This window comes from Salmo trutta, chromosome 3 (assembly GCF_901001165.1).
Source record: "Salmo trutta chromosome 3, fSalTru1.1, whole genome shotgun sequence".
NCBI classification, from domain to species: Eukaryota; Metazoa; Chordata; class Actinopteri; order Salmoniformes; family Salmonidae; genus Salmo; species Salmo trutta.
Genome location: NC_042959.1, coordinates 2,675,569 through 2,699,144, shown reverse-complemented (window position 1 = coordinate 2,699,144; position 23,576 = coordinate 2,675,569). Strand labels below are relative to the sequence as shown.

Below are 23,576 nucleotides of genomic sequence, written 5' to 3'. Positions count from 1 at the left end.
TATTTACAGGCCACACCCATACTATTTACAGGACACACCCATACTATTTACAGGACACACCCATATTATTTACAGGACACACCCACACAGGACACACCCATACTATTTACAGGACACACCCACACAGGACACACACATACTATTTACAGGACACACCCATACAGGACACACCCATACAGGACACACCCATACTATTTACAGGACACACCCATACAGGACACACCCATACAGGACACACCCATACAGGACACATCCATACTATTTATAGGACACACCCACACAGGACACACCCATACTATTTACAGGACACACCCACACAGGACACACACATACTATTTACAGGACACACCCATACAGGACACACCCACACAGGACACACCCATACTATTTACAGGACACACCCACACAGGACACACACATACTATTTACAGGACACACCCATACAGGACACACCCATACAGGACACACCCACACAGGACACACCCACACAGGACACACCCATACAGGACACACCCATACAGGACACACCCATACAGGACACACCCATAGTATTTACAGGACACACCCATACAGGACACACCCATACAGGACACACCCATACAGGACACACCCATACAGGACACACCCATCCTATTTACCAGAACCTGTTTGTTAGTCATGGTTCTTGATCTGTCCAGCAGACCACAGGGGCCTCGTTTATAAACGTTGCGTACACACAAAACAAGGCAATACGCCACTTTCTAAGCAAACTGTGGGATTTTTTTTTTTTTAACGAACTTGACGGGAGAATGTGCGGTCCTCCACGGACACTTTGACCCATACCTACGCACATAAAGTGGAGAAATTACAAACTGAGACTCCGATGGCAGAAGGATGAAACTCGAGACACGCTTTGAAATTGATGCCATTGTGTAAAATACATCGAAATATTACCTCTCACATATTATATATGAAGAGTTCCCTGGAGTGCCGCAAACAAACACACAAACAAACATGATTTAGGATTATAAATACAAACGTAGATATCTGTTTTTGCAAAAATAACCCCTCAAATATGTTGTACAGTTTAATCGGGAATTTAATTGGATCCGTAATTATTAAACAATACTTGCATGTGATGACATTTATTCCCGTAAACAATAAGGTGAACAGTAGGACAAATTACATTTAAACTGATGCCGTTTTCGATGCGTCAGTCGGGCAGATACCGAGTGCAGTTTCATATATTTTTTATCACATGTTCGTTGTGCAGAGATTGTCAATGTGATAATGGTCCTCTGTCATTGTCAGTTACAATCAGGGTAATTACCACACCTGAAGATGTTACGCAATTGGGTAGATTTGACATTTAAATGGATGGGTATAAAAAGGCGCGCATTTGCAATGCGTAATGACGCACAATGGCTGCTTTGACACTGTGGGAAGATTTGGCGAATGGAAGAATTCGGAGAGAGCGTATTTTTCAGAGACCAGCTAGATTTACTGGCCAATAATGATGAGTGACTTATGAGCCGGTTCCGATTACCAAGAGGTGTTCTCTTGGATCTCTGCGCTGTAGTGGGCCCAGCTTTACAGAGAAACACCCGCGGACACCAAGCCGTGCCTGTCCCTACTTTCAAGTCCAGACAACCCTCAGATTTCTGGCAACCGGCACTTTTCAAAGGGAATTGACTGACAGGTCAGGGATCTCTCTTAGCCGCGTTATGCCAGACGTGTTAGGAGGTATAATTGGATTGATGCACCTCTACATAAAGGTTCATTACACGGTGGGTGAACAGGTTAATAAAAGTGCAATTTGCATCAATGTCCGGTGTCCCAAAATATAATCGGTGCTATTGACTGCACTCGTGTTGCTATAAGGGCACCGAGTGAGGATGAATTTGAAAAGCATTAATCATTACATTTTAATGTCCAAATCATATGTGATGCAGACATGGTACTGACTAATGTAGTGGCTCGGTGGCCTGGGTCATCCCATGACTCATTCATATGGCGAAAAAACAAAACGCAGCCTGGAGGCCGGAGCCTGGAGGCCGGAGCCTGGAGGCCGGAGCCTGGAGGCCGGAGCCTGGAGGCCGGAGCCTGGAGGCCGGAGCCTGGAGGCCGGAGCTCTGTGCGTGATGGCTGGCTTCTAGGTACAGATGAGTTATTGTAGAATCAATTGTAATTTCTCTACTGCAGTGCCTAACTCATTCACTAACCTTGCAGGCGACAGTGGATACCCCCTCAAGCGATGGCTGCTCACCCCTTTCTCCAACCCACAGAGCGAAGAGGAACTACAACGTACGCCATTGCCAGGTACACGCTGCTGTGGAGCCGCAGCGGGCTTCTGAAGGGCAGGTGTCGCTGCCTCGATTCCTCTGGCGGAAACCTTTTTATACAATCCTGGAAAAAGGTCTGCGGCATTGTGAGGGCGTACGCTGTGCTAAATAATGTGGCATAGCTAAGGAATGTGGCTTTACCCTCATGATGCTGTTGGTTGTGTTGGCCCCCGACCCCTATCCCCTGGCGTTTAAACCAAACGCAGCTGCGATGCGTCGCTTGTAAGAACAAAGAATGGAAACAGACACTATTTATTGAGTAACTCTTTCAATGTACAGCTTGGTGGCGTCGATGGTCTCTTTGCAGGACTGCATCTGTGAGGACACGGCCGCTGGAGGGTTGTGACGCACGAGGTGCAGTAGAGACATCGGGGCTGGGACACTCAGCAACTAAAAAAAATAAATAAAAATAATGTAAATTGTTTGTGTAAATAAATGTTAAAACATGAATGCATTTGGTTAACTCTTTTTAAACGAGAGAATATGAATTACATACCTGGATCATCCGGTGCGTTTTGCATGTCCGTGTTCCCCTCCACCTCCGTCACTACTCCACTCAGGAGGGATTCAGCTATATTACCGACAAGTCGCTCATCAAGTAGGGTTGAGCTCCGGTGTCCCCTTTCCCCCGTCCGTGGCACAAACACTTTGTCTGTGTAAAGGCTCCTTTTGGCCTCCCCTTTTTGTCAGGCCACTTTTTTATATTTCTTAGAAAGTCCGGCCTTCTGAGCCAGCAGCATTCACAGCGTCCGCCACATGCTGCCACTCCAACGCCATTTTTGTGTCCACACTGTGTCCACCAAACAGTATACTTTGTTTCTTACTTCAACCTCCCCTACAAGAACTTCCATTTCACACTGGGTGAAACAACTTAAGAAAATAAAAACAAAAATGGTTCCCTTTTGTCGGGTTTTAGGCTGGGTTTCTGTGCAGCACTTTGTGACATCAGCTGATGTAAGAAGGGCTTTATAAATACATTTGATTGATTTGTCGTCATGCAGTCAGTACGGATGAATATTAATTAGGGGAGTTTCACTGACTATCGGCAACTGTGGGCGTTAAAAGGGTGGGACAAGACGCTCGCTCACGTGCTCCACATTTCGAGTTGATTGTGATTTATAAAGCGAAACCGGCGTGCATTGCGCACTGTTATAAATCAGAATATTTCTTGCGCATAAGCACTTTCTGTGTTTCGTCCGTAGGCCACCTTTTAACGTGAATCCTCCGCACAGTTTTATAAATGAGGCCCCTGGTGATTGGCAGAAAGGTAGAGAGGGAAAGCACACAGCCTGTAGTTACAGAGACTGAAGGTGTGTGTTATGTTTTTCCAGTTCCCTGAGGGTAGAAAGAGACTGGACCTCTGTCAGATGGCCTCCATCTCTTTATCTGTCTAACACACCTGGGCCCATACCTGCAAGGGATGATATACACACACACACACACACACGCACACACACACACACACACACACACACACACACACACACACACACACACACACACACACACACACACACACACACACACACGCACACACACACGCACACACACACGCACAGATAGACATGAAGCACACACACACACACACACGTCAGAAGAGAGGGGAGGCCTTGCTTCCCTGCTTGGCACCTCTATTAGGCGGAGGCTTCAGTTAACATTTTAACCGCATGAAAGCTGCAATCATCTGCCTCTGCTAAGATATTTCCCTCTCTTTCTCTCTTCCCTTCTTTCCTGTTCCTGTTGTCATGGCCTTGGGCATCACACTAAAGAGGGAAGGCTACAGGTAAGCCAGGCGGCTGCCGTCTGGACCAGGGACAGATTGCTTTGCACCATACAAATTGCCTTATGCTTATCCTCTTCTTCCTCCCTCACCCTCCCTACATCCCTCCCTCCCTCCCTTCGTCCTAACATAGACTCTGTTGGTCGCTCTGTTTGAAGGCAGGGGGAGTTTAAGGTAATCTGGTTGACGAGACAGGGGGAGTTTAAGGTAATCTGGTTGACGAGGCAGGGGGAGTTTAATGTAACCTTGTTGACGAGGGTTTAGCTGGAAGGCAGAAGGAGTTTAAGGTAATCTGTCTGACCAGGGTTTAGCTGGAAGGTAGGGGGAGTTTAAGGTAATCTGGCTGACCAGGGTTTAGCTGGAAGGCAGAAGGAGTTTAAGGTAATCTGGTTGACGAGGCAGGGGGAGTTTAATGTAATCTGGTTGACGAGGCAGAAGGAGTTTAAGGTAATCTGTCTGACCAGGGTTTAGCTGGAAGGTAGGGGGAGTTTAAGGTAATCTGGCTGACCAGGGTTTAGCTGGAAGGCAGAAGGAGTTTAAGGTAATCTGGTTGACGAGGCAGGGGGAGTTTAAGGTAATCTGGTTGACGAGGCAGAAGGAGTTTAAGGTAATCTGGTTGACGAGGCAGGGGGAGTTTAAGGTAATCTGGTTGACGAGGCAGGGGGAGTTTAAGGTAATCTGGTTGACGAGACAGGGGGAGTTTAAGGTAATCTGGCTGACGAGACAGGGGGAGTTTAAGGTAATCTGGTTGACGAGGCAGGGGGAGTTTAAGGTAATCTGGTTGACCAGGGTTTAGCTGGAAGGCAGAAAGAGTTTAAGGTAACCTGTCTGACGGGGGGTTAGTTGGAAGGTAGTGGGAGTTTAAGGTAATCTCAGGGAGGGGTGTGGGCGAATGTAAATGTAAATATTCAGTAGAGACACAAACACACACACAGACTGACAGCATCCCAGAAACAGCCTGCAGCATAGTAAGGACCCAAGGAAAGAAAACATCTATATCTGAAAACTTTCAGCAGATTTTTGAGGCATTTTGACATTTTTTTTTAGGCGTTTTGAAAAACTAATCTCGCACCAACTTTCGCATTACCATAATGACATCATATATCAAGTCGGAGCTGCGTGTTTAATGTTACATACTATAGCAGAAATGTCTGAAACTCTGAATATCTTGATTTTGACTCGTCTTTATCTTGATATTCCATCTGTTAGAATGACAAGAAAACACTTGGAAAGGATTTCATGTTTTTAATTTATATAATCGTTTATAATTTATAACACTATTGTATATTTTAGCTGCTGTTCCGCCCCCACCGTGTGTACATGGTCTTATTGTAACACTGTATCCCTCAGGATAGCAACATCTGCTAACTGAGAAATAATGTAGGAACAAGATACATACAGCTGAAGTAGGGAAGTTTACATACACTTAGGTTGGAGTCATTAAAACTCGTTTTTTCAACCACTCCACAAATTTCTTGTTAACAAACTATAGTTTTGGCAAGTCGGTTAGGACATCTACTTTGTGCATGACACAAGTCATTTTTCCAACAATTGTTTACAGATAGATTATTTCACTTTTAATTCACTGTATCACAATTCCAGTGGGTCAGAAGTTTACATACACAAAGTTGACTGTGCCTTTAAACAGCTTGGAAAATTCCAGAAAATGATGTCAAAGCTTGATAGGCTAATTGACGTCAGCTTGGAAAATTCCAGAAAATGATGTCAAAGCTTGATAGGCTAATTGACGTCATTTGAGTCAATACCTGAGTCAATACCTGTAGATGTATTTCAAGGCCTACCTTCAAACTCAGTGCCTCTTTGCTTAACATTATGGGAAAATCAAAAGAAATCAGCCAAGACCTCAGAAAATAAATTGTACACCTCCACAAGTCTGGTTCATCATTGGGACTAATTTCCAAACACCTGAAGGTACCACGTTCATCTGTACAAACAATAGTATGCAAGTATAAACACCATGGGACCACGCAGCCGTCATACTGCTCAGGAAGGAGACGCGTTCTGTCTCCTAGAGATGAACGTACTTTGGTGCGAAAAGTGCAAATCAATCCCAGAACAACAGCAAAGGACCTTGTGAAGATGCTGGAGGAAACAGGTACAAAAGTATCTATGTCCACAGTAAAACGAGTCCTATATCGACATAATCTAAAAGGCCACTCAGCAAGGAAGAAGCCACTGCTACAAAACCACCATAAAAAAGCCAGACTGCGGTTTGCAACTGTACATGGGGACAAAGGAAGGAAAATTATGTGGATATATTGAAACAACATCTCAAGACATCAGTCAGGAAGTTAAGGCTTGGTCGCAAATGGGTCTTCCAAATGGACAATGACCCCAAGCATACTTCCAAAGTTTTGGCAAAATGGCTTAAGGACAACAAAGTCAAGGTATTGGAGTGGCCATCACAAAGCCCTAACCTCAGTCCTATAGAAAATGTGTTGGCAGAACTTAAAAAGTGTGTGTGAGTAAGGAGGTCTACAAACCTGACTCAGTTACACCAGCTCTGTCAGGAGGAATGGGCCAAAATTCACCCAACCTATTGTAGGAAGCTTGTGGAAGGCTACCTGAAATGTTTTACCCAAGTTAAACAATTTAAAGGCAATGCTACCAAATACTAATTGAGTGTATGTAAACTTCTGACCCACTGCGAATGTGATAAAATAAATAAAAGCTGAAATAAATCTTTCTCTCTATTATTCTGACATTTCACATTCTTAAAATTTCTTTGGGCTAGGGGACAGTATTTTGAAATCTGGATGACAAGCGTGCCAAAAGTAAACTGCCTGTTACTCAGGCCCAGAAGCTAGGATATGCATACAATTGGTAGATATGGATAGAACACACTCTGAAGTTTCTAAAACTGTTAAAACAATGTATGTGAGTAAAACAGAACTGATATGGCAGGCAAAAACCTGAGGAAAATCCATCCAAGTGGGATTTTTTTGATGTGAGTGGTTCTTCCATTGAAAGCCTATTGACTATTTAAAAAATATATATATATATATTTCACCTTTATTTAACCAGGTAGGCAAGTTGGGAACAAGTTCTCATTTACAATTGCGACCTGGCCAAGATAAAGCAAAGCAGTTCGACACATACAACAACACAGAGTTACACATGGAGTAAAACAAACATACAGTCAATAATACAGTAGAAAAATAAGTCTATGTACAATGTGAGCAAATGAGGTGAGATAAGGGAGGTAAAGGCAAAACCAAAGGCCATGGTGGCAATGTAAATACAATATAGCAAGTAAAACACTGGAATAGTAGATTTGTAGTGGAAGAAAGTACAAAGTAGAGATAGAAAGGGGTTAGATTGCAGTTCCTATGGCTTCCACTAGATGTCAACAGTCTTTAGACATGGTTTCAGGCTTGTTTTCTGAAAAAATGACGAAGAATAAGATATTTTGCTAAGTGGTCTTATGGAATCATGCAGTACTGGTTTGCACACGTGTATGTGTGCGCATGTATATGTGTGCGTGCTCTTTGTTCTTTTTCCTTTCTATTGAATACGCTATTGTCCGGTTGAAATATTATCGATTATTTAGATAATTGACACCCTGAAGATTAGTTAGAAACATCGTTTGACATGTTTCAATGAAATTTATCGGTACTATTAGGAATTATTCGTCTGCATGTTTTGACCGCCTTTGAGCCAGTGGATTACTGAACAAAACGCTCCAACAAAACTGAGTTTTTGGGATATAAAGAGGGACTTTATCGAACAAAACGACAATTTATTGTGTAGCTGGGACCCTTTGGATTGCCAACAGAGGAAGATCTTCAAAGGTAAGTGAATTATTTCATTGCTATTTCTGACTTTAGTGACTCCTCTACTTGGTTGGAAAATGTTTGTATGCTTTTGTAAGCGGGGCGCTATCCTCAGATAATCGCATGGTATGCTTTCGCCGTAAAGCCTTTTTGAAATCTGACAAAGCGGACGGATTAACAAGAAGTTATTCTTTTAACCGATGTATAACACTTGTATTTTCATGAATGTTTATTATTACTATTTGTGTAATTTGAATTTTGGTGCTCTGCAATTTCACCGGATTGCCCATAAAGTGGTGATCCTAACTGACCTAAGACAGGGAAGTTTTACTACGATTATTAAATGTCAGGAATTGTGAAAAACTGAGTTTAAATGTATTTGGCTAAGGTGTAGGTGAACTTACAACTTCAACTGTACATGGTTTAGTAGAGGAGGAGGGAATTTAAACCTGTTTATGTTCTGATCCTCCTTTTACCTTTTACACTGGAGTTGTTGAGAGGTGTCCCTCCCTGCTATTACTCTCTCTCTCTCTCTCCCTCGCTATCTTTCTATTTGTTCTAAGTCTCTCTCTCTCTCTCTCTCTCTGTTTTTCTCTCTCTCTCTCTCTCTGTTTTTCTCTCCCTCTCTCTGTTTTTCTCTCTCTCTCGCTGTGTCTCCATGTCTCTCTCTCTATCACTCTGTCTCGCTCTCTCTCTCTCCCTCCCCAGTGACCGAATCCTACTACAACGGCTCTGACGCTCCTCGGATGTGGCAGGGCTTGCAAACTATCACAGATTATAAAAGGGAAACTCAGCAGCGAGCTGCCCAGTGACGTGAGCCTACCAGACGAGCTAAATGCCTTCTATTTTAGCTTCGAGACAAGAAATACTGAACCATGCATGAGCGCACCAGCTGGCAGCTTCATTAAATAGTACCCGCAAAACACCAGTCTCAACGTCAACAGTGAAGAGGCGACTCCAGGATGCTGGCCTCCTAGGCAGAGTTGCAAAGAAAAACCCATATCTCAGACTGGTCAATAAAAATAAAAGATTAAGGTGGGCAAAAGAACACAGACACTGGACAGAGGAACTCTGCCTTGAAGGCCAGCATCCCGGAGTCGCCTCTTCACTGTTGACGTTGAGACTGGTGTTTTGTAGGTACTATTTAATGAATCTGCCAGTTGAGGACTTGTGAGGCATCTGTTTCTCAAACTAGACACTCTAATGTACTTATCCTCTTGCTCAGTTGTGCACCGGGGCCTCCCACTCCTCTTTCTATTCTGGTTAGAGTCAGTTTGTGCTGTTCTGTGAAGGGAGTAGTACACAGCATTGTACGAGATCTTCAGTTTCTTGACAATTTCTCACATGGAATAGCCTTCATTTCTCAGAACAAGAATAGACTGACGAGTTTCAGAAGAAAGGTCTTTGTTTCTGGCCATTTTGAGCCTGTAATCGAACCCACAAATGCTGATGCTCCAGATACTCACATAGTCTAAAGAAGGCCAGTTTTACTGCTTCTTTAATCAGAACAACAGTTTTCAGCTGCGCTAACATAATTGCAAAAGGGTTTTCTAATGATCAATTAGCCTTTTAAAATGATAAACTTGGATTAGCTAAGACAACGTGCCATTGGAATACAGGAGTGATGGTTGCTAATAATGGGCCTCTGTATGCCTATGTAGATATTCCATTGAAAATCAGCCGTTTCCAGGTACAATAGTCATTTACAACATTAACAATGTCTACACTGTATTTATGAACAATTTTATGTTATTTTAATGGGCAAGAAACATGCTTTTCTTTCAAAAACTAGGAAATTTCGAAGTGACCCCAAACCTTTGAACGGTAGTGTGCAGTTGTGGCCAAAAAATATTGGCACCCTTGCACTTTTTTCAAGTAACTCACAATTTTCCCTAAAAAATAAGTTTAAATTGAACAAAGTATTTGGTCTCCACAATTCTTTATTTTACTGTTCATATTACAAAACCTTTGTTTTTGATTCAGAACTTAAAATATCAATTTAAATCAGAAAATTAACAGAAATGGTTTTGACTAAATTTTGACACCCTAGACTTAATATTTCGTAGCACAGCCTTTGGTCAAAATAACTGCAATCAAGCACTTCCTATAATCATCAATGAGCTTCCTGCACCTCTGTACTGGCAGTTTGTCCCACTCCTCTTGTGCAAACTGCTCCAATTCTCCCAGATTTGAAGGGAGCCTTCTCCTAACTGCTGTTTTCAGATTTCTACAAAAGTTTTCAATGGTATTTAGATCTGGACTCATTGCTAGCCACTTCAGAACAGTCCAGCGTTTTGTCTTGAACCATCCCTGGGTGCTTTTTGAAGTGTGTTTGGGGTCATTGTCCTGCTGGAAGACCCATGACCTTCGACGGAGACCCAGCTTTCTGACACTGGATCTGACATTGCGCTCCAAAATGCCTTGGTATTCACCTGATTTCATGACGCCATGTACAGGTTCAAGGCACTCAGTGCCAGAGGCAGCAAAGCAACCCCAAAACATCACTGAACCTCCTCCATGTTTGACTGTAGGGAAGGTGTTATTTTCTTTGAAAGCTTAATTTTGTTTTCTGTAAACATAGAGATTGTGTGCTTTACCAAAAAGCTCTAATTTGGTCTCATCTGTTCACAGGACATTTTCCCAGAAGGGTTTTGACATGTTCAGGTGTGTTTTGTCAAATTGCAGCCAGGCTTTCTTATGTCTTTCGCTCAGCAATAGGGTCCTTCTGAGTCTCCTACCATATAACCAACCTTTCATTGAGTTGGCGACGGATGGTGCGAGTTGAAACTGTCGTACCTTGTGTCTGAAGATCAGCTTTCATCTGTGTGGCAGTTGATCGAGGTGATATCTCCACATTTCAAACAATCCTTCGTTGCAATCTTCCATCAAGTTCTCTCTTGCGGTCACATCCAGGGAGGTTGGCTACAGTGGTATGGGCCTTAAACTTCTTGATAACTTTACGTACGGTGGAAACAGGAAACATCAAGGTCTCTGGTGAAGGACTTGTAGCCTTGAGATTGTCCATGCTTGGCTATAATCTATGGTTTTCTATCTATTGTCCATACTCGTTGCGGTACACACAGTTACACAAAACAGGAGAATGAGTCCTTTTTCTCTATTCAAACTAGTTGAATGAGGGATTTTTATACTGCAGGCACCTGCGTCTTACCACAGGTGAGTTCAATTCCAAAGTAAAGGAGAATCACCTGCTTGAAATGTAATTATTTCTAACTACTTCTAGAAGTAGTTAGATTTCTTTGTGGAATTAGCTAAGATTCAGTAAATTACAAAAAAAAAAAAAATAATTCAACTGCACACCAAAGACATACATATGTGGATACCAAAATATGTTTTCATTTCAAGTGCAAGGGTGCCAATGTACTTTTTAATTTTTTTTTATACATTTGCAAAATGTTCTGAAAACCTGTTTTTGCTTCATCATTATGAGGTATTGTGTGTAGATTCAGGGGGGGAAAAAAAATAATTGTAGAACAAGAGTGTAATGTAACAAAATCTGGGAAAAGTCAAGGGGTCTGAATACTTTCTGAATGCACTGTATATACCAGTGGTACTCACTGCATGGCCTACAGGCGTTCCTTTGCCACTCGCAGTGATTTTCCTATTTTACATTCATAAAACATAACAATGATACAATTTCAATTCAAGTCTAATGCTGGCCTGAATCACTCCATTGAATATATCTATTGTTCCCTGGACGGCAGATAGACGGTAGTATAGCGCAGCTGTTGAACAGAAAGCCCGAAATAGAACGTTTGTCGACATAGAACACAACTGCTCAGCTACAGCGAACGAGACATATCAGTTTGTAGCTCAGTTGGTAGAGCATGGTGTTTGCAACGCCAGGGTTGGGGGTTCAATTCCCACGGGGGACCAGTGCGGGGGGAAAAAAATTAAAAATGTATGAAACGTATGCATTCACTACTGTAAGTCGCTCTGGATAAGAGCGTCTGCTAAATGACTGAAATGTAAATGTACTAGCAAATTTTACAGTCTGGTCGACATGGATTGATTTACTGTGAAAAAGAAACAATGTATTGACAATGAAAATGATGGGGAAGAGCCGGAGAATAACGTGACAGCTATGAACCAACAACTACCGGAGAACCATCAGGAAGATGGCGGTGGGGATATGCAGCTAGCTAACCTGGCTAACGTAGCTAACCTGGCTAACGTAGCTAACGTGGCTAACGTAGCTAACGTGGCTAACGTAGCTAACGTAGCTAACGTGGCTAACCTGGCTAACGTGGCTAACCTGGCTAACGTGGCTAACGTAGCTAACGTAGCTAACGTGGCTAACCTGGCTAACGTAGCTAACGTGGCTAACGTGGCTAACCTGGCTAACGTGGCTAACGTGGCTCCGGTGGCTAAGAGAAGGATACAGTCGATTCAAGAAGAACACAGAAAGTTCCAAGAGAAATGGAAAGACAAGTATTCTTTGCATGATGGGACTATCTCACTTTGTCTTATTTTCCAGAAGGCAGTCAACTGTTTTAAACGAACAAATTTTGAGCGACATTTCCGTTCACACCATGCGCAACCTCAGAAACAACAAAATAGCACAACTCAAAGGACAACAACAAATGATGGACAGATCTAGCACTGTTGCAGAGAAAACCACAGAGGCAACATATGAGATTGCTTGGATACTCACGAGAAACAAGGCCTTCACAGACACGGAGATTGTGAAATAATGTTTTTTTTGGCCTCAGACTAAATATTGTATGCTGATTTCACTAACAAGGAAACTATTTTTGAGCAAATTAAGGGACTGCAACTCTCAGACCATAACAAGACACGTAGAAGACATCGGCGAGGACATCGGTAAACAACTGATCACTGACATATCCGTGACGCCGTGTTTTAGTATCGCGCTTGACAAAACCACTGATGTAAGTGATATTGCCAAATCATGTGTTTGCTTCTGCTTCCCTCAAAATAAGTCATTCAGAGAGGAACTGTAATGTTGTGTTCAGGGACCAACACAAGGAGAGGATATTCTGAAAGCCCTTGTTAATTTTTTTTGCCCATAATAATATTGACTGGTCAAATCTGGCATCTGTGTGCACTGACGGCACCCCAAACATGCGAGGGAAGGAGAAGGGACTCATAGGCCTGATGAGAAAGAGAGAGGATACTCAAAGACTGTGACTTACAGAATGTGATGCAGCAAGTCGTGCGCGTGGTGAACATTATTATTGTGAGGGCACTGAATCACCGGCAATTCCGCGAGTTGCAGGAAGTATACCAGACAGAATACGGAACTGAATCACCGGCAATTCCATGATTTGCAGGAAGAATACCAGACAGAATACGGCACTGAATCACCGGTAATTCCGCAAGTTGCAGGAAGAGTACCAGACAGAATACGGCGACTTGATATTTCACAGAGGTGAGACGGCTGTCTCGTGGCAGAGTTTTGGTAAGATTTCTCTCCTCCCTCAAATCTGTGAATTTGTTGGAAGCAAGGGGAGAGATGAGCCAGAGCTGGATGATCCAAAGTGGATAATAAACCTGGCTTTTTTAACTGACATCACCTGCCACCTGAACACAGTGAATCTAAAGCATTTCAAACTAAAATCACCACACTGTTCATACCTGACAGACAGTTTGTTCATTTCCCAACAGTCAGAGCAGTCACCACATACAACCCACACATACTGTAACATTTTAGCTATGATGCATTTGTGTGCGTCTGTTAGAAGAGTTGAAGTTGGAGTTTGATTCAAGATTCAAGGACATCATTGAGTACAAGGAGTTTTTCCAACTTCATTGAGGAGCCCTTTCATGTGCCAGTGTCACCTATGACCCCTATGACCCCTAGTCATCACAGCCCTTTGTCCTGATCGTGCTGAACTAGACAACGAGATAGTGGAGCTGCAGGCAAATGACACATTGCAAGGTGAACTAAGATCAGGTGTTACCCATTTCTTGAGCCTTGTGTCAGTAGACACAGAGTATCAAACTTCTGAAGCAGTGTGTGCAAAAAGGTGACATGATCTCCTGTCAGCACTTATTCATGTGAAGCAACATTTTTCAACAAAGAACACTGTGAATCAAAAACAGAGAAGCTGACAGACCAATGCACAAATGGAATTGCCTCACAAGGATAGCAACAACAGACTATACGTTTAGAATGAATTCAGTCAAGGTGAAGACGGGACATCTTCGCTCATCCAACTACTGTGGTAACCCTTAATATGGGTCTTATACATGTGATGTAGCCTATTTGGTGTGTGCATGTATATATTTGCGATGTGCTGTACATCAAATCAATTGCATGTGTTTTATTGCTCTGAAGTTACTCTCAATTGATCTTTATTAACATAGGAATAAAAAGTACAACAAATTAAAGATTTGTACGGCCAACTGAATAATTGTCTCAACCCAAAATGGCCCCCTTAGCAAACATAGTAAGTAACACTGGTATATACTTAAGTAACAAAAGTAAATGTAAAAAGAATAAATCATTTCAAATTCCTTATATTAAGCAAATCAGACAGCATAATTTTCTTGTCTTTAAAATGTACGGATTTCCAGGGGCGCACGCTCCAACACAAATAACATAATTTACAAAGAAAGCATGTGTGTTTATTGAGTCCACCAGATCAGAGACAGTAGGGATGGCCAGGGATGTTCTCTTGATAAGTGCGTGAATTGGATAATTTCCTGTACTTCTAAGCATTCAAAATGTAACGAGTACTTTTGGGTGTCAGGGAAAATGTATGTAGTAAAAAAGTTTTTTTTTTTTACGAATGTAGTGAAGTAAAAGTATAAGTTGTTGAAAATATAGATGGTAAAGTGCAGATACCCCCCAAAAAGTAGTACTTTGAAGTATTTTTACTTAAGTACTTTACACCACTGTCCAAATGACTACCCCGTAGCACTCACATATGTAGCCACAAAATGTTTTGAAAGGCTGTTTATGGCTCACATCAGCACCATCATCCCAGACACCCTGGACCCACTCCAATTCGCATACCGCCCCAACAGATCCACAGATGACGCACTCTCTATTGCACTCCACACTGCCCTTTCCCACCTGGACCTACGTGAGAATGCTATTCATTGACTACAACTCAGCGTTCAACACCATAGTGCCCTCCAAGCTCATGACTAAGATAAGAACCCTGGGACTGAACACCTCCCTATGTAACTGGATCCTGGACTTCCTGACGGGCCACCCCCAGGTGGTGAGTCCCCTCCTGTACTCCCTGTTCACCCACGACTGCGTGGCCGCGCACGACTCCAACACCATCATTAAGTTTGCCGACGACACGACGGTGATATAGGCCTGATCACAGATGACAATGAGACAGCCTACAGGGAGGAGGTCAGAGACCTGGCAGTGTGGTGCCAGGACAACAACCTCTACCTCAACAAGACAAAGGAGCTGATCGTGGACAACAGGAAACAGAGGTGCGAGCACATCCACATTCACATCGACGGGGCTGTAGTGGAGCGGGTAAAGAGTTGTCGTGTCTTTGGCTATGCCGGATTAAGTGATGACATGCTATTCTATAAAATCCTTTCTCTGTAATTAATATTACCTGATTAAGCTAATCATGTAAATGTAATTAACTAGAACATCGGGGCACCACGAAAGAGTGTTTATAGAGCTGTTATCTTCCATATAAACTCTTAAAGACCTAGTAATACTTTACATCAATAGCAGTCAATATTAATCGTCACCTTATTTCAGTCTTGTCTGAAAGTTGTAAATTCTTGGTTATCTTCACGAACGCTGGCTAACAAGTTGAATCAGCAATACAAAATTGGGTTTAATTATTTATTTACTAAATACCTACCTAATCACACAGAATTACATATACACAGAATGCAAATTATGTCCTACAAGAAAACGTCCCTGGTGGACGGAACCTGTATGACGGCTGGTTACACAAAGAGAGGGGGTTGGGCTTGAATGAAAGCGCGGGAAGACTGAGGAACAAAGGGAGAAGCTAAGCTTTCGTAAATACAGTATCTTATGCATTCTAAATTACCGCCCATTTGGAAAAGGGAAATGCAATAAATATTTACTCTGAGCTGCGCTTCGGTAGGTTGGTCGTAGATGCTGGTCGTGTTGCCCAACAGAGATCTTGCTGTCCTTGGAAGAATGTCTCTGGTGGTAAATTGGATACGTTGTAGCATCTTCGTTGTGTGTTAGACTGGATACGTCGTCCGTCCTTTCCTAGCCCACGTTTACAGCTGCTGTTGCTAACTCAACAGCTAGGATGTCTCAATCTTTAGTGAATAAGAGTTCAAAGTTCATACCATTCACAACCAAAGCTCACGCTGAGGTTGGCTTAGTTCTGTAGTTGACGTGTTAGTCCTTTTTAATGTATGGCCCGTCGTCCTATCGTCCTCGGAACAGAAGGTTACATTTTCGTCAAGAGCTTATATAGTGGAGGGAGAGAAGGGTGTGTTTCATAGTTTATAACCCATGTCTCTTCACAGGGGTGGGCCACTGATTGAGCAGGGCTCTAACCTTATGAAAACCCAATTCCCTCATTTGGAAGCTAAAATTACATTTAATCTTTTCACAAATAGTTTCATATTCAAACATTTAAATTGCACAACAATTCCATGTGAATCTGATAACTGTAATGTGTAGACTTTCCCAGATACAGTTTATGACATCCTGTCATCAGTCATAATGTCTCAGATGACAACCGAACTGACATCATATTCATTAAGTACCAACGCATATTTTCAACTGGTTCTATTACCGAAATATGGTTCCTTTCCCCCCACTTGTTTGATGTTCTCAGACTCTCTATGTTTAACAAAGGCTATTCAAGAGTCCTTCAGTAGAGTCAAGAGAGAGGGAAGGGAGAAAGGTATTTATGGGGGGGTCATAAACCATACCCACAGGCCAACGTCATGACAAGAGCGTCACGTTCCTCAGTGTCCACATTACTGAGGATCTATCATGGTCAAGACAGTCGTGAAGAGGGCACGACAACACCTCTTCCCCTTCAGGAGGCTGAAAAGATTTGATTCCCTCAGATCCTCAAAAAGTTACTTATTTGACCTTTATTTAACTAGGCACATCAGTTAAGAACAAATAATTTTTTACAATGACGACCTACCCCCGGCAAAACCCTAACAAGGGCGACGCTGGGCCAATTGTGCGCCGCCTTATGGGACTCCCAATCATGACCGGTTGTGATACAGCCTGAAATCAAACCAGGGTCTGTAGTGACGTCTCTAGTACTGAGATGCAGTGCCTTAGACCGCTGCGATACAGCCTGGAATTAAACCAGGGTCTGTAGTGACGCCTCTAGTACTGAGATGCAGTGCCTTAGACCGCTGCGATACAGCCTGGAATTAAACCAGGGTCTGTAGTGACGCCTCTAGTACTGAGATGCAGTGCCTTAGACCGCTGCGATACAGCCTGGAATCAAACCAGGGTCTGTAGTGACGCCTCTAGTACTGAGATGCAGTGCCTTAGACCGCTGCGATACAGCCTGGAATCAAACCAGGGTCTGTAGTGACGTCTCTAGCACTGAGATGCAGTGCCTTAGACCGCTGCGATACAGCCTGGAATTAAACCAGGGTCTGTAGTGACGCCTCTAGTACTGAGATGCAGTGCCTTAGACCGCTGCGATACAGCCTGGAATCAAACCAGGGTCTGTAGTGACGCCTCTAGTACTGAGATGCAGTGCCTTAGACCGCTGCGATACAGCCTGGAATCAAACCAGGGTCTGTAGTGACGCCTCTAGTACTGAGATGCAGTGCCTTAGACCGCTGCGATACAGCCTGGAATCAAACCAGGGTCTGTAGTGACGCCTCTAGTACTGAGATGCAGTGCCTTAGACCGCTGCGATACAGCCTGGAATTAAACCAGGGTCTGTAGTGACGCCTCTAGTACTGAGATGCAGTGCCTTAGACCGCTGCGATACAGCCTGGAATCAAACCAGGGTCTGTAGTGACGCCTCTAGTACTGAGATGCAGTGCCTTAGACCGCTGCGATACAGCCTGGAATCAAACCAGGGTCTGTAGTGACGTCTCTAGCACTGAGATGCAGTGCCTTAGACCGCTGCGATACAGCCTGGAATTAAACCAGGGTCTGTAGTGACGCCTCTAGTACTGAGATGCAGTGCCTTAGACCGCTGCGATACAGCCTGGAATCAAACCAGGGTCTGTAGTGACGCCTCTAGTACTGAGATGCAGTGCCTTAGACCGCTGCGATACAGCCTGGAATCAAACCAGGGTCTGTAGTGACGCCTCTAGTACTGAGATGCAGTGCCTTAGACCGCTGCGATACAGCCTGGAATCAAACCAGGGTCTGTAGTGACGCCTCTAGTACTGAGATGCAGAGCCTTAGACCGCTGCAATACAGCCTGGAATCAAACCAGGGTCTGTAGTGACGCCTCTAGTACTGAGATGCAGTGCCTTAGACAGCTGCGCCACTCGGGAGCCCTCAGAAAGTTATACAGCTACAGGACCCTAAACAGCTTCCATACCCTAGATATAATACTGCTAAATACTTAGTTAAATAGTTACCCGGACTATCTGCATTGACCATTTTTGCACTCAGTTTTTTTGACTCATTACAAACGCTGCTGTTACTGTTTATAATCTGTCACTTTATTCCTACCTACAGTATATGTACATATCTACCTCAATTATCTCATACTCCTGCACAATGGTACCCTGTGTATATAGCCTAGTTATCATTACTCAGTACTGGTACCCTGTGTATATAGCCTGGTACCCTGTGTATATAGCCTGGTACCCTGTGTATATAGCCTAGTTATCATTACCCAGTACTGGTACCCTGTGTATATAGCCTGGTACCCTGTGTATATAGCCTGGTACCCTGTGTATATAGCCTGGTACCCTGTGTATATAGCCTGGTACCCTGTGTATATAGCCTGGTACCCTGTGTATATAGCCTGGTTATCATTACTCATTGTGTATTTATTATTACTTTTCTATTATTTCAAAAATGTCTTTCTCTCTTCATTGTTGGGAACGACCTGTAGGTAATTATTTCACTGTTAGTCTACCACCTGTTGTTTACAAAGCATTTCTCTCTCTCTCTCTCTCTCTCTCTCTCTCTCTCTCTCTCTCTCTCTCTCTCTCTCTCTCTCTCTCAGGAACAATATCTTATCGACCTTGCTAACACAGAACAGCTCAGCCCTGTTCTCCTGGTTGACAGCGCTGTTAGGAAGGCTGTGAATTGGTATTTGTTTGAGCACACTGACTGTGAAAATGCATCTGGTGAGATGTTCCTTGGGGCCAAACACACAAAGCAGTACCTGTCAAACCACTGAGCTTCTGTGAGCTGCTCTGCCTATCAAAACCCTATATGGATTATTTAACTATCATGTCCCTCCCTGCCTCACTATTTTAAATCCAGTCAGAACAGAACGGCAGGTGTTGAGAGAGGTAGCACCAACCCCCTCACTGTCAGAGAAGACCGTACACTGACGAGAAGAAGAGATATGAAAATACCATCATTAAGAAAAAAAGGTGTTTCTCAATCTCTCTCTCTCTCTTCCTCTACCCCCTCCTCTCCATCTGCCCCACTCTCTCTCTCTCTCTCTCTCTCCCTCTCTTCCTCTACCCCCCTCCTCTCCATCTGCCCCACTCTCTCTCTCTTTCTCTCTCTCTCTCTCTCTCTCTTCCTCTACCCCCCTCCTCTCCATCTGCCCCCCCTCTCTCTTCCTCTCTTCCTCAACCCCTCTCCTCTCCATCTGCCCCTCTCTCTCTCTCTCTTCCTCTACCCCCCTCCTCTCCATCTGCCCCCCCTCTCTCTTCCTCTCTTCCTCTACCCCTCTCCTCTCCATCTGCCCCTCTCTCTCTCTCTCTTCCTCTACCCCCCTCCTCTCCATCGGCCCCTCTCTCTCTCACTGCAACAGCAGATAGAGGTATATCACATCTTAAAGCCCTGATGGAACAGCAGATAAAGGTATATCACATCTTAAAGCCCCGTTGGAACAGCAGATAGAGGTATATCACATCTTAAAGCCCTGCTGGAACAGCAGATAGAGGTATATCACATCTTAAAGCCCCGCTGGAACAGCAGATAGAGGTATATCACATCTTAAAGCCCCGTTGGAACAGCAGATAGAGGTATATCACATCTTAAAGCCCCGCTGGAACAGCAGATAGAGGTATATCACATCTTAAAGCCCCGCTGGAACAGCAGATAGAGGTATATCACATCTTAAAGCCCTGTTGGAACAGCAGATAGAGGTATATCACATCTTAAAGCCCCGCTGGAACAGCAGATAGAGGTATATCACATCTTAAAGCCCTGCTGGAACAGCAGATAGAGGTATATCACATCTTAAAGCCCCGCTGGAACAGCAGATAGAGGTATATCACATCTTAAAGCCCCGCTGGAACAGCAGATAGAGGTATATCACATCTTAAAGCCCTGTTGGAACAGCAGATAGAGGTATATCACATCAAAGGATTACGAGATGGAGAGCATTCCATGGAATCACGAGTTGAATTTCTTTCATTTAGAAAATATGGTAAATATCACCAAGCACACACACACACACACACACACACACACACACACACACACACACACACACACACACACACACACACACACACTCCAAGAAATCAAACATAGACAGATCGTATAGATAATCCATCTCTCTCGTTTGCGGGGATTCAACCAGAGAAGAAGGTAAATAAATATGACCAATCAGAAAGCTGCTGTTGGCGTGACCAATCACATGGTGCCATGAAGTCAGACAAACTACATCCTGAAATAGCAACCTATTCCCTACATAGTGCCCTGGTCCTAAAGTAGTGCACTACAAAAGGGTGCTTATTGGGACTCACACTTTCTTCTAGCAGAAATACGGATGCTGTTTGAGTTTGAAGTATAATGACTTCTCTACAATAAACTGCTGTCAGGGCTGCCGTCGTGTGTGTGTGTGTGTCTGTGTGTGTGTCTGTGTGTGTGTGTCTGTGTGTCTGTGTGTGTGCGTGTGTGTGTGTGCGTGCGTGTGCATGTGTGCGTGTTTGTATGTGTGTGTGCATGTGTGCGTGTGTGTGTGTGTGTGTGTGTGTGTGTGTGTGTGTGTGTGCGTGTGTGTGTGTGGCTAGGGTTAGGTTTAGGTTTAGGGTTAGGTTTAGGGTTAGGAGCTAGGGTTAGGTTTAGGGTTTGGAGCTAGGGTTAGGTTTAAGGGTTAGGAGCTAGGGTTAGGTTTAGGGTTAAAGTTAGGTTTTTGGATTAAGGTTAGGGTTAGGGTTAAGGTTAGGTTACAGGTTAGGGGTTAAGTAAAATAGGATTTTGAATGGGACTGAATTGTGTGTCCCCACAAGGTTAGCTGCGCAAGACTGTGTGTGTGTGGGTGTGTGTGCGCGTTCGTGCGTGCGTGCATGCGTGTGTGTGTGTGTGTGTGTGTGTGTGCGTTCGTGCGTGCGTGCATGCGTGTGTGTGTGTGTGTGTGTGTGTGTGTGTGTGTGTGTGTGTGTGTGTGCGCGTTCGTGCGTGCATGCGTGCGTGCATGCGCGCGTGTGTGTGTGTGTGTGTGTGTGTGTGTGTGTGTGTGTGTGTGTGTGTGTGTGTGTGTGTGTGTGTGTGTGTGTGTGTGTGTGTGTGTGGGAGGATAACAGCTTGTCTGGAAGAATGCAACAACAACATTCTAACAATTATCTTCTTCCACCATTATGATTCAGTATTACTTAAAGTATTATTATAACAATACGTCTGATGTTTGAACAATTCCATTTTTCATTAAAATGCTGTTAGAGCCTGTTCTAAATGAAAGGTCAGTATTTAATCACTTCCTGATAGATCTTCCAGGAGTGTGATAGTTTTGTCGTTTTGTTTGATGCTGTCTCTCTCTATCTCTCTCTCTCTATCTATCTCTCTCGCTCTCTCTTTTCATCTATCTCCCTCCCGCACCCCCCCTCCCTCGCTTTAACTCACTCCCGCGCTCCCTTGCTCTCCCTCCCTCCCTCCCTTGCCCTCCCTCCCTCCCTCCCTTGCTCTCCCTCCCTCCCTCCCTTGCTCTCCCTCCCTCCCTCCCTCCCTCCCTCCCAAGGCCAGTTGAATGTAAAACCGTAAATTGATCATATAGTGAAAATAAAAACACACTTCAGTTTAATTTAGTGTCTGTCTCATGGTGGACCTGTCTCATCATCTCTGTCTCATGATGGACCTGTCTCATCATCTCAGTCTCATGATGGACCTGTCTCATCATCTCTGTCTCATGATGGACCTGTCTCATCATCTCTGTCTCATGGTGGACCTGTCTCATCATCTCAGTCTCATGATGGACCTGTCTCATCATCTCTGTCTCATGGTGGACCTGTCTCATCATCTCAGTCTCATGATGGACCTGTCTCATCATCTCAGTCTCATCATCTCTGTCTCTCTGTCTCATGGTGGACCTGTCTCATCATCTCTGTCTCTCTGTCTCATTGTGGACCTGTCTCATCATCTCTGTCTCATGATGGACCTGTCTCATCATCTCAGTCTCATCATCTCAGTCTCTCTGTCTCATGGTGGACCTGTCTCATCATCTCTGTCTCTCAGTCTCATGGTGGACCTGTCTCATCATCTCTGTCTCATGGTGGACCTGTCTCATCATCTCAGTCTCATGATGGACCTTTCTCATCATCTCTGTCTCATGATGGACCTGTCTCATCATCTCAGTCTCATCATCTCAGTCTCTTTGTCTCATGGTGGACCTGTCTCATCATCTCTGTCTCTCTGTCTCATGGTGGACCTGTCTCATCATCTCTGTCTCTCTGTCTCATGGTGGACCTGTCTCATCATCTCAGTCTCATGATGGACCTGTCTCATCATCTCAGTCCCATGGTGGACCTGTCTAATCATCTCTGTCTCATGGTGGACCTGTCTCATCATCTCTGTCTCTCTGTCTCATGATGGACCTGTCTCATCATCTCAGTCTCATGGTGGACCTGTCTCATTATCTCTGTCTCTGTCTCATGGTGGACCTGTCTCATCATCTCTGTCTCATGGTGGACCTGTCTCATCATCTCTGTCTCATGATGGACCTGTCTCATCGCCTCTGTCTCATGATGGACCTGTCTCATCATCTCAGTCTCATGGTGGACCTGTCTCATCATCTCTGTCTCATGGTGGACCTGTCTCATCATCTCAGTCTCATGATGGACCTGTCTCATCATCTCTGTCTCATGATGGACCTGTCTCATCATCTCAGTCTCATCATCTCAGTCTCTTTGTCTCATGGTGGACCTGTCTCATCATCTCTGTCTCTCTGTCTCATGGTGGACCTGTCTCATCATCTCTGTCTCTCTGTCTCATGGTGGACCTGTCTCATCATCTCAGTCTCATGATGGACCTGTCTCATCATCTCAGTCCCATGGTGGACCTGTCTAATCATCTCTGTCTCATGGTGGACCTGTCTCATCATCTCTGTCTCTCTGTCTCATGATGGACCTGTCTCATCATCTCAGTCTCATGGTGGACCTGTCTCATTATCTCTGTCTCTGTCTCATGGTGGACCTGTCTCATCATCTCTGTCTCATGGTGGACCTGTCTCATCATCTCTGTCTCATGATGGACCTGTCTCATCGCCTCTGTCTCATGATGGACCTGTCTCATCATCTCAGTCTCATGGTGGACCTGTCTCATCATCTCTGTCTCTCTGTCTCATGATGGACCTGTCTCATCATCTCTGTCTCATGATGGAC

General features: G+C 44.0%; 1 protein-coding gene across 1 annotated transcript in view; it reads right to left on the bottom strand.

Annotated features, from left to right (window-relative positions):
* Positions 1-23,576, bottom strand: part of LOC115163856 (netrin receptor unc-5 homolog) — a 350,736-nt gene that overhangs the window by 80,043 nt on the left and 247,117 nt on the right. The window lies entirely within an intron of this gene.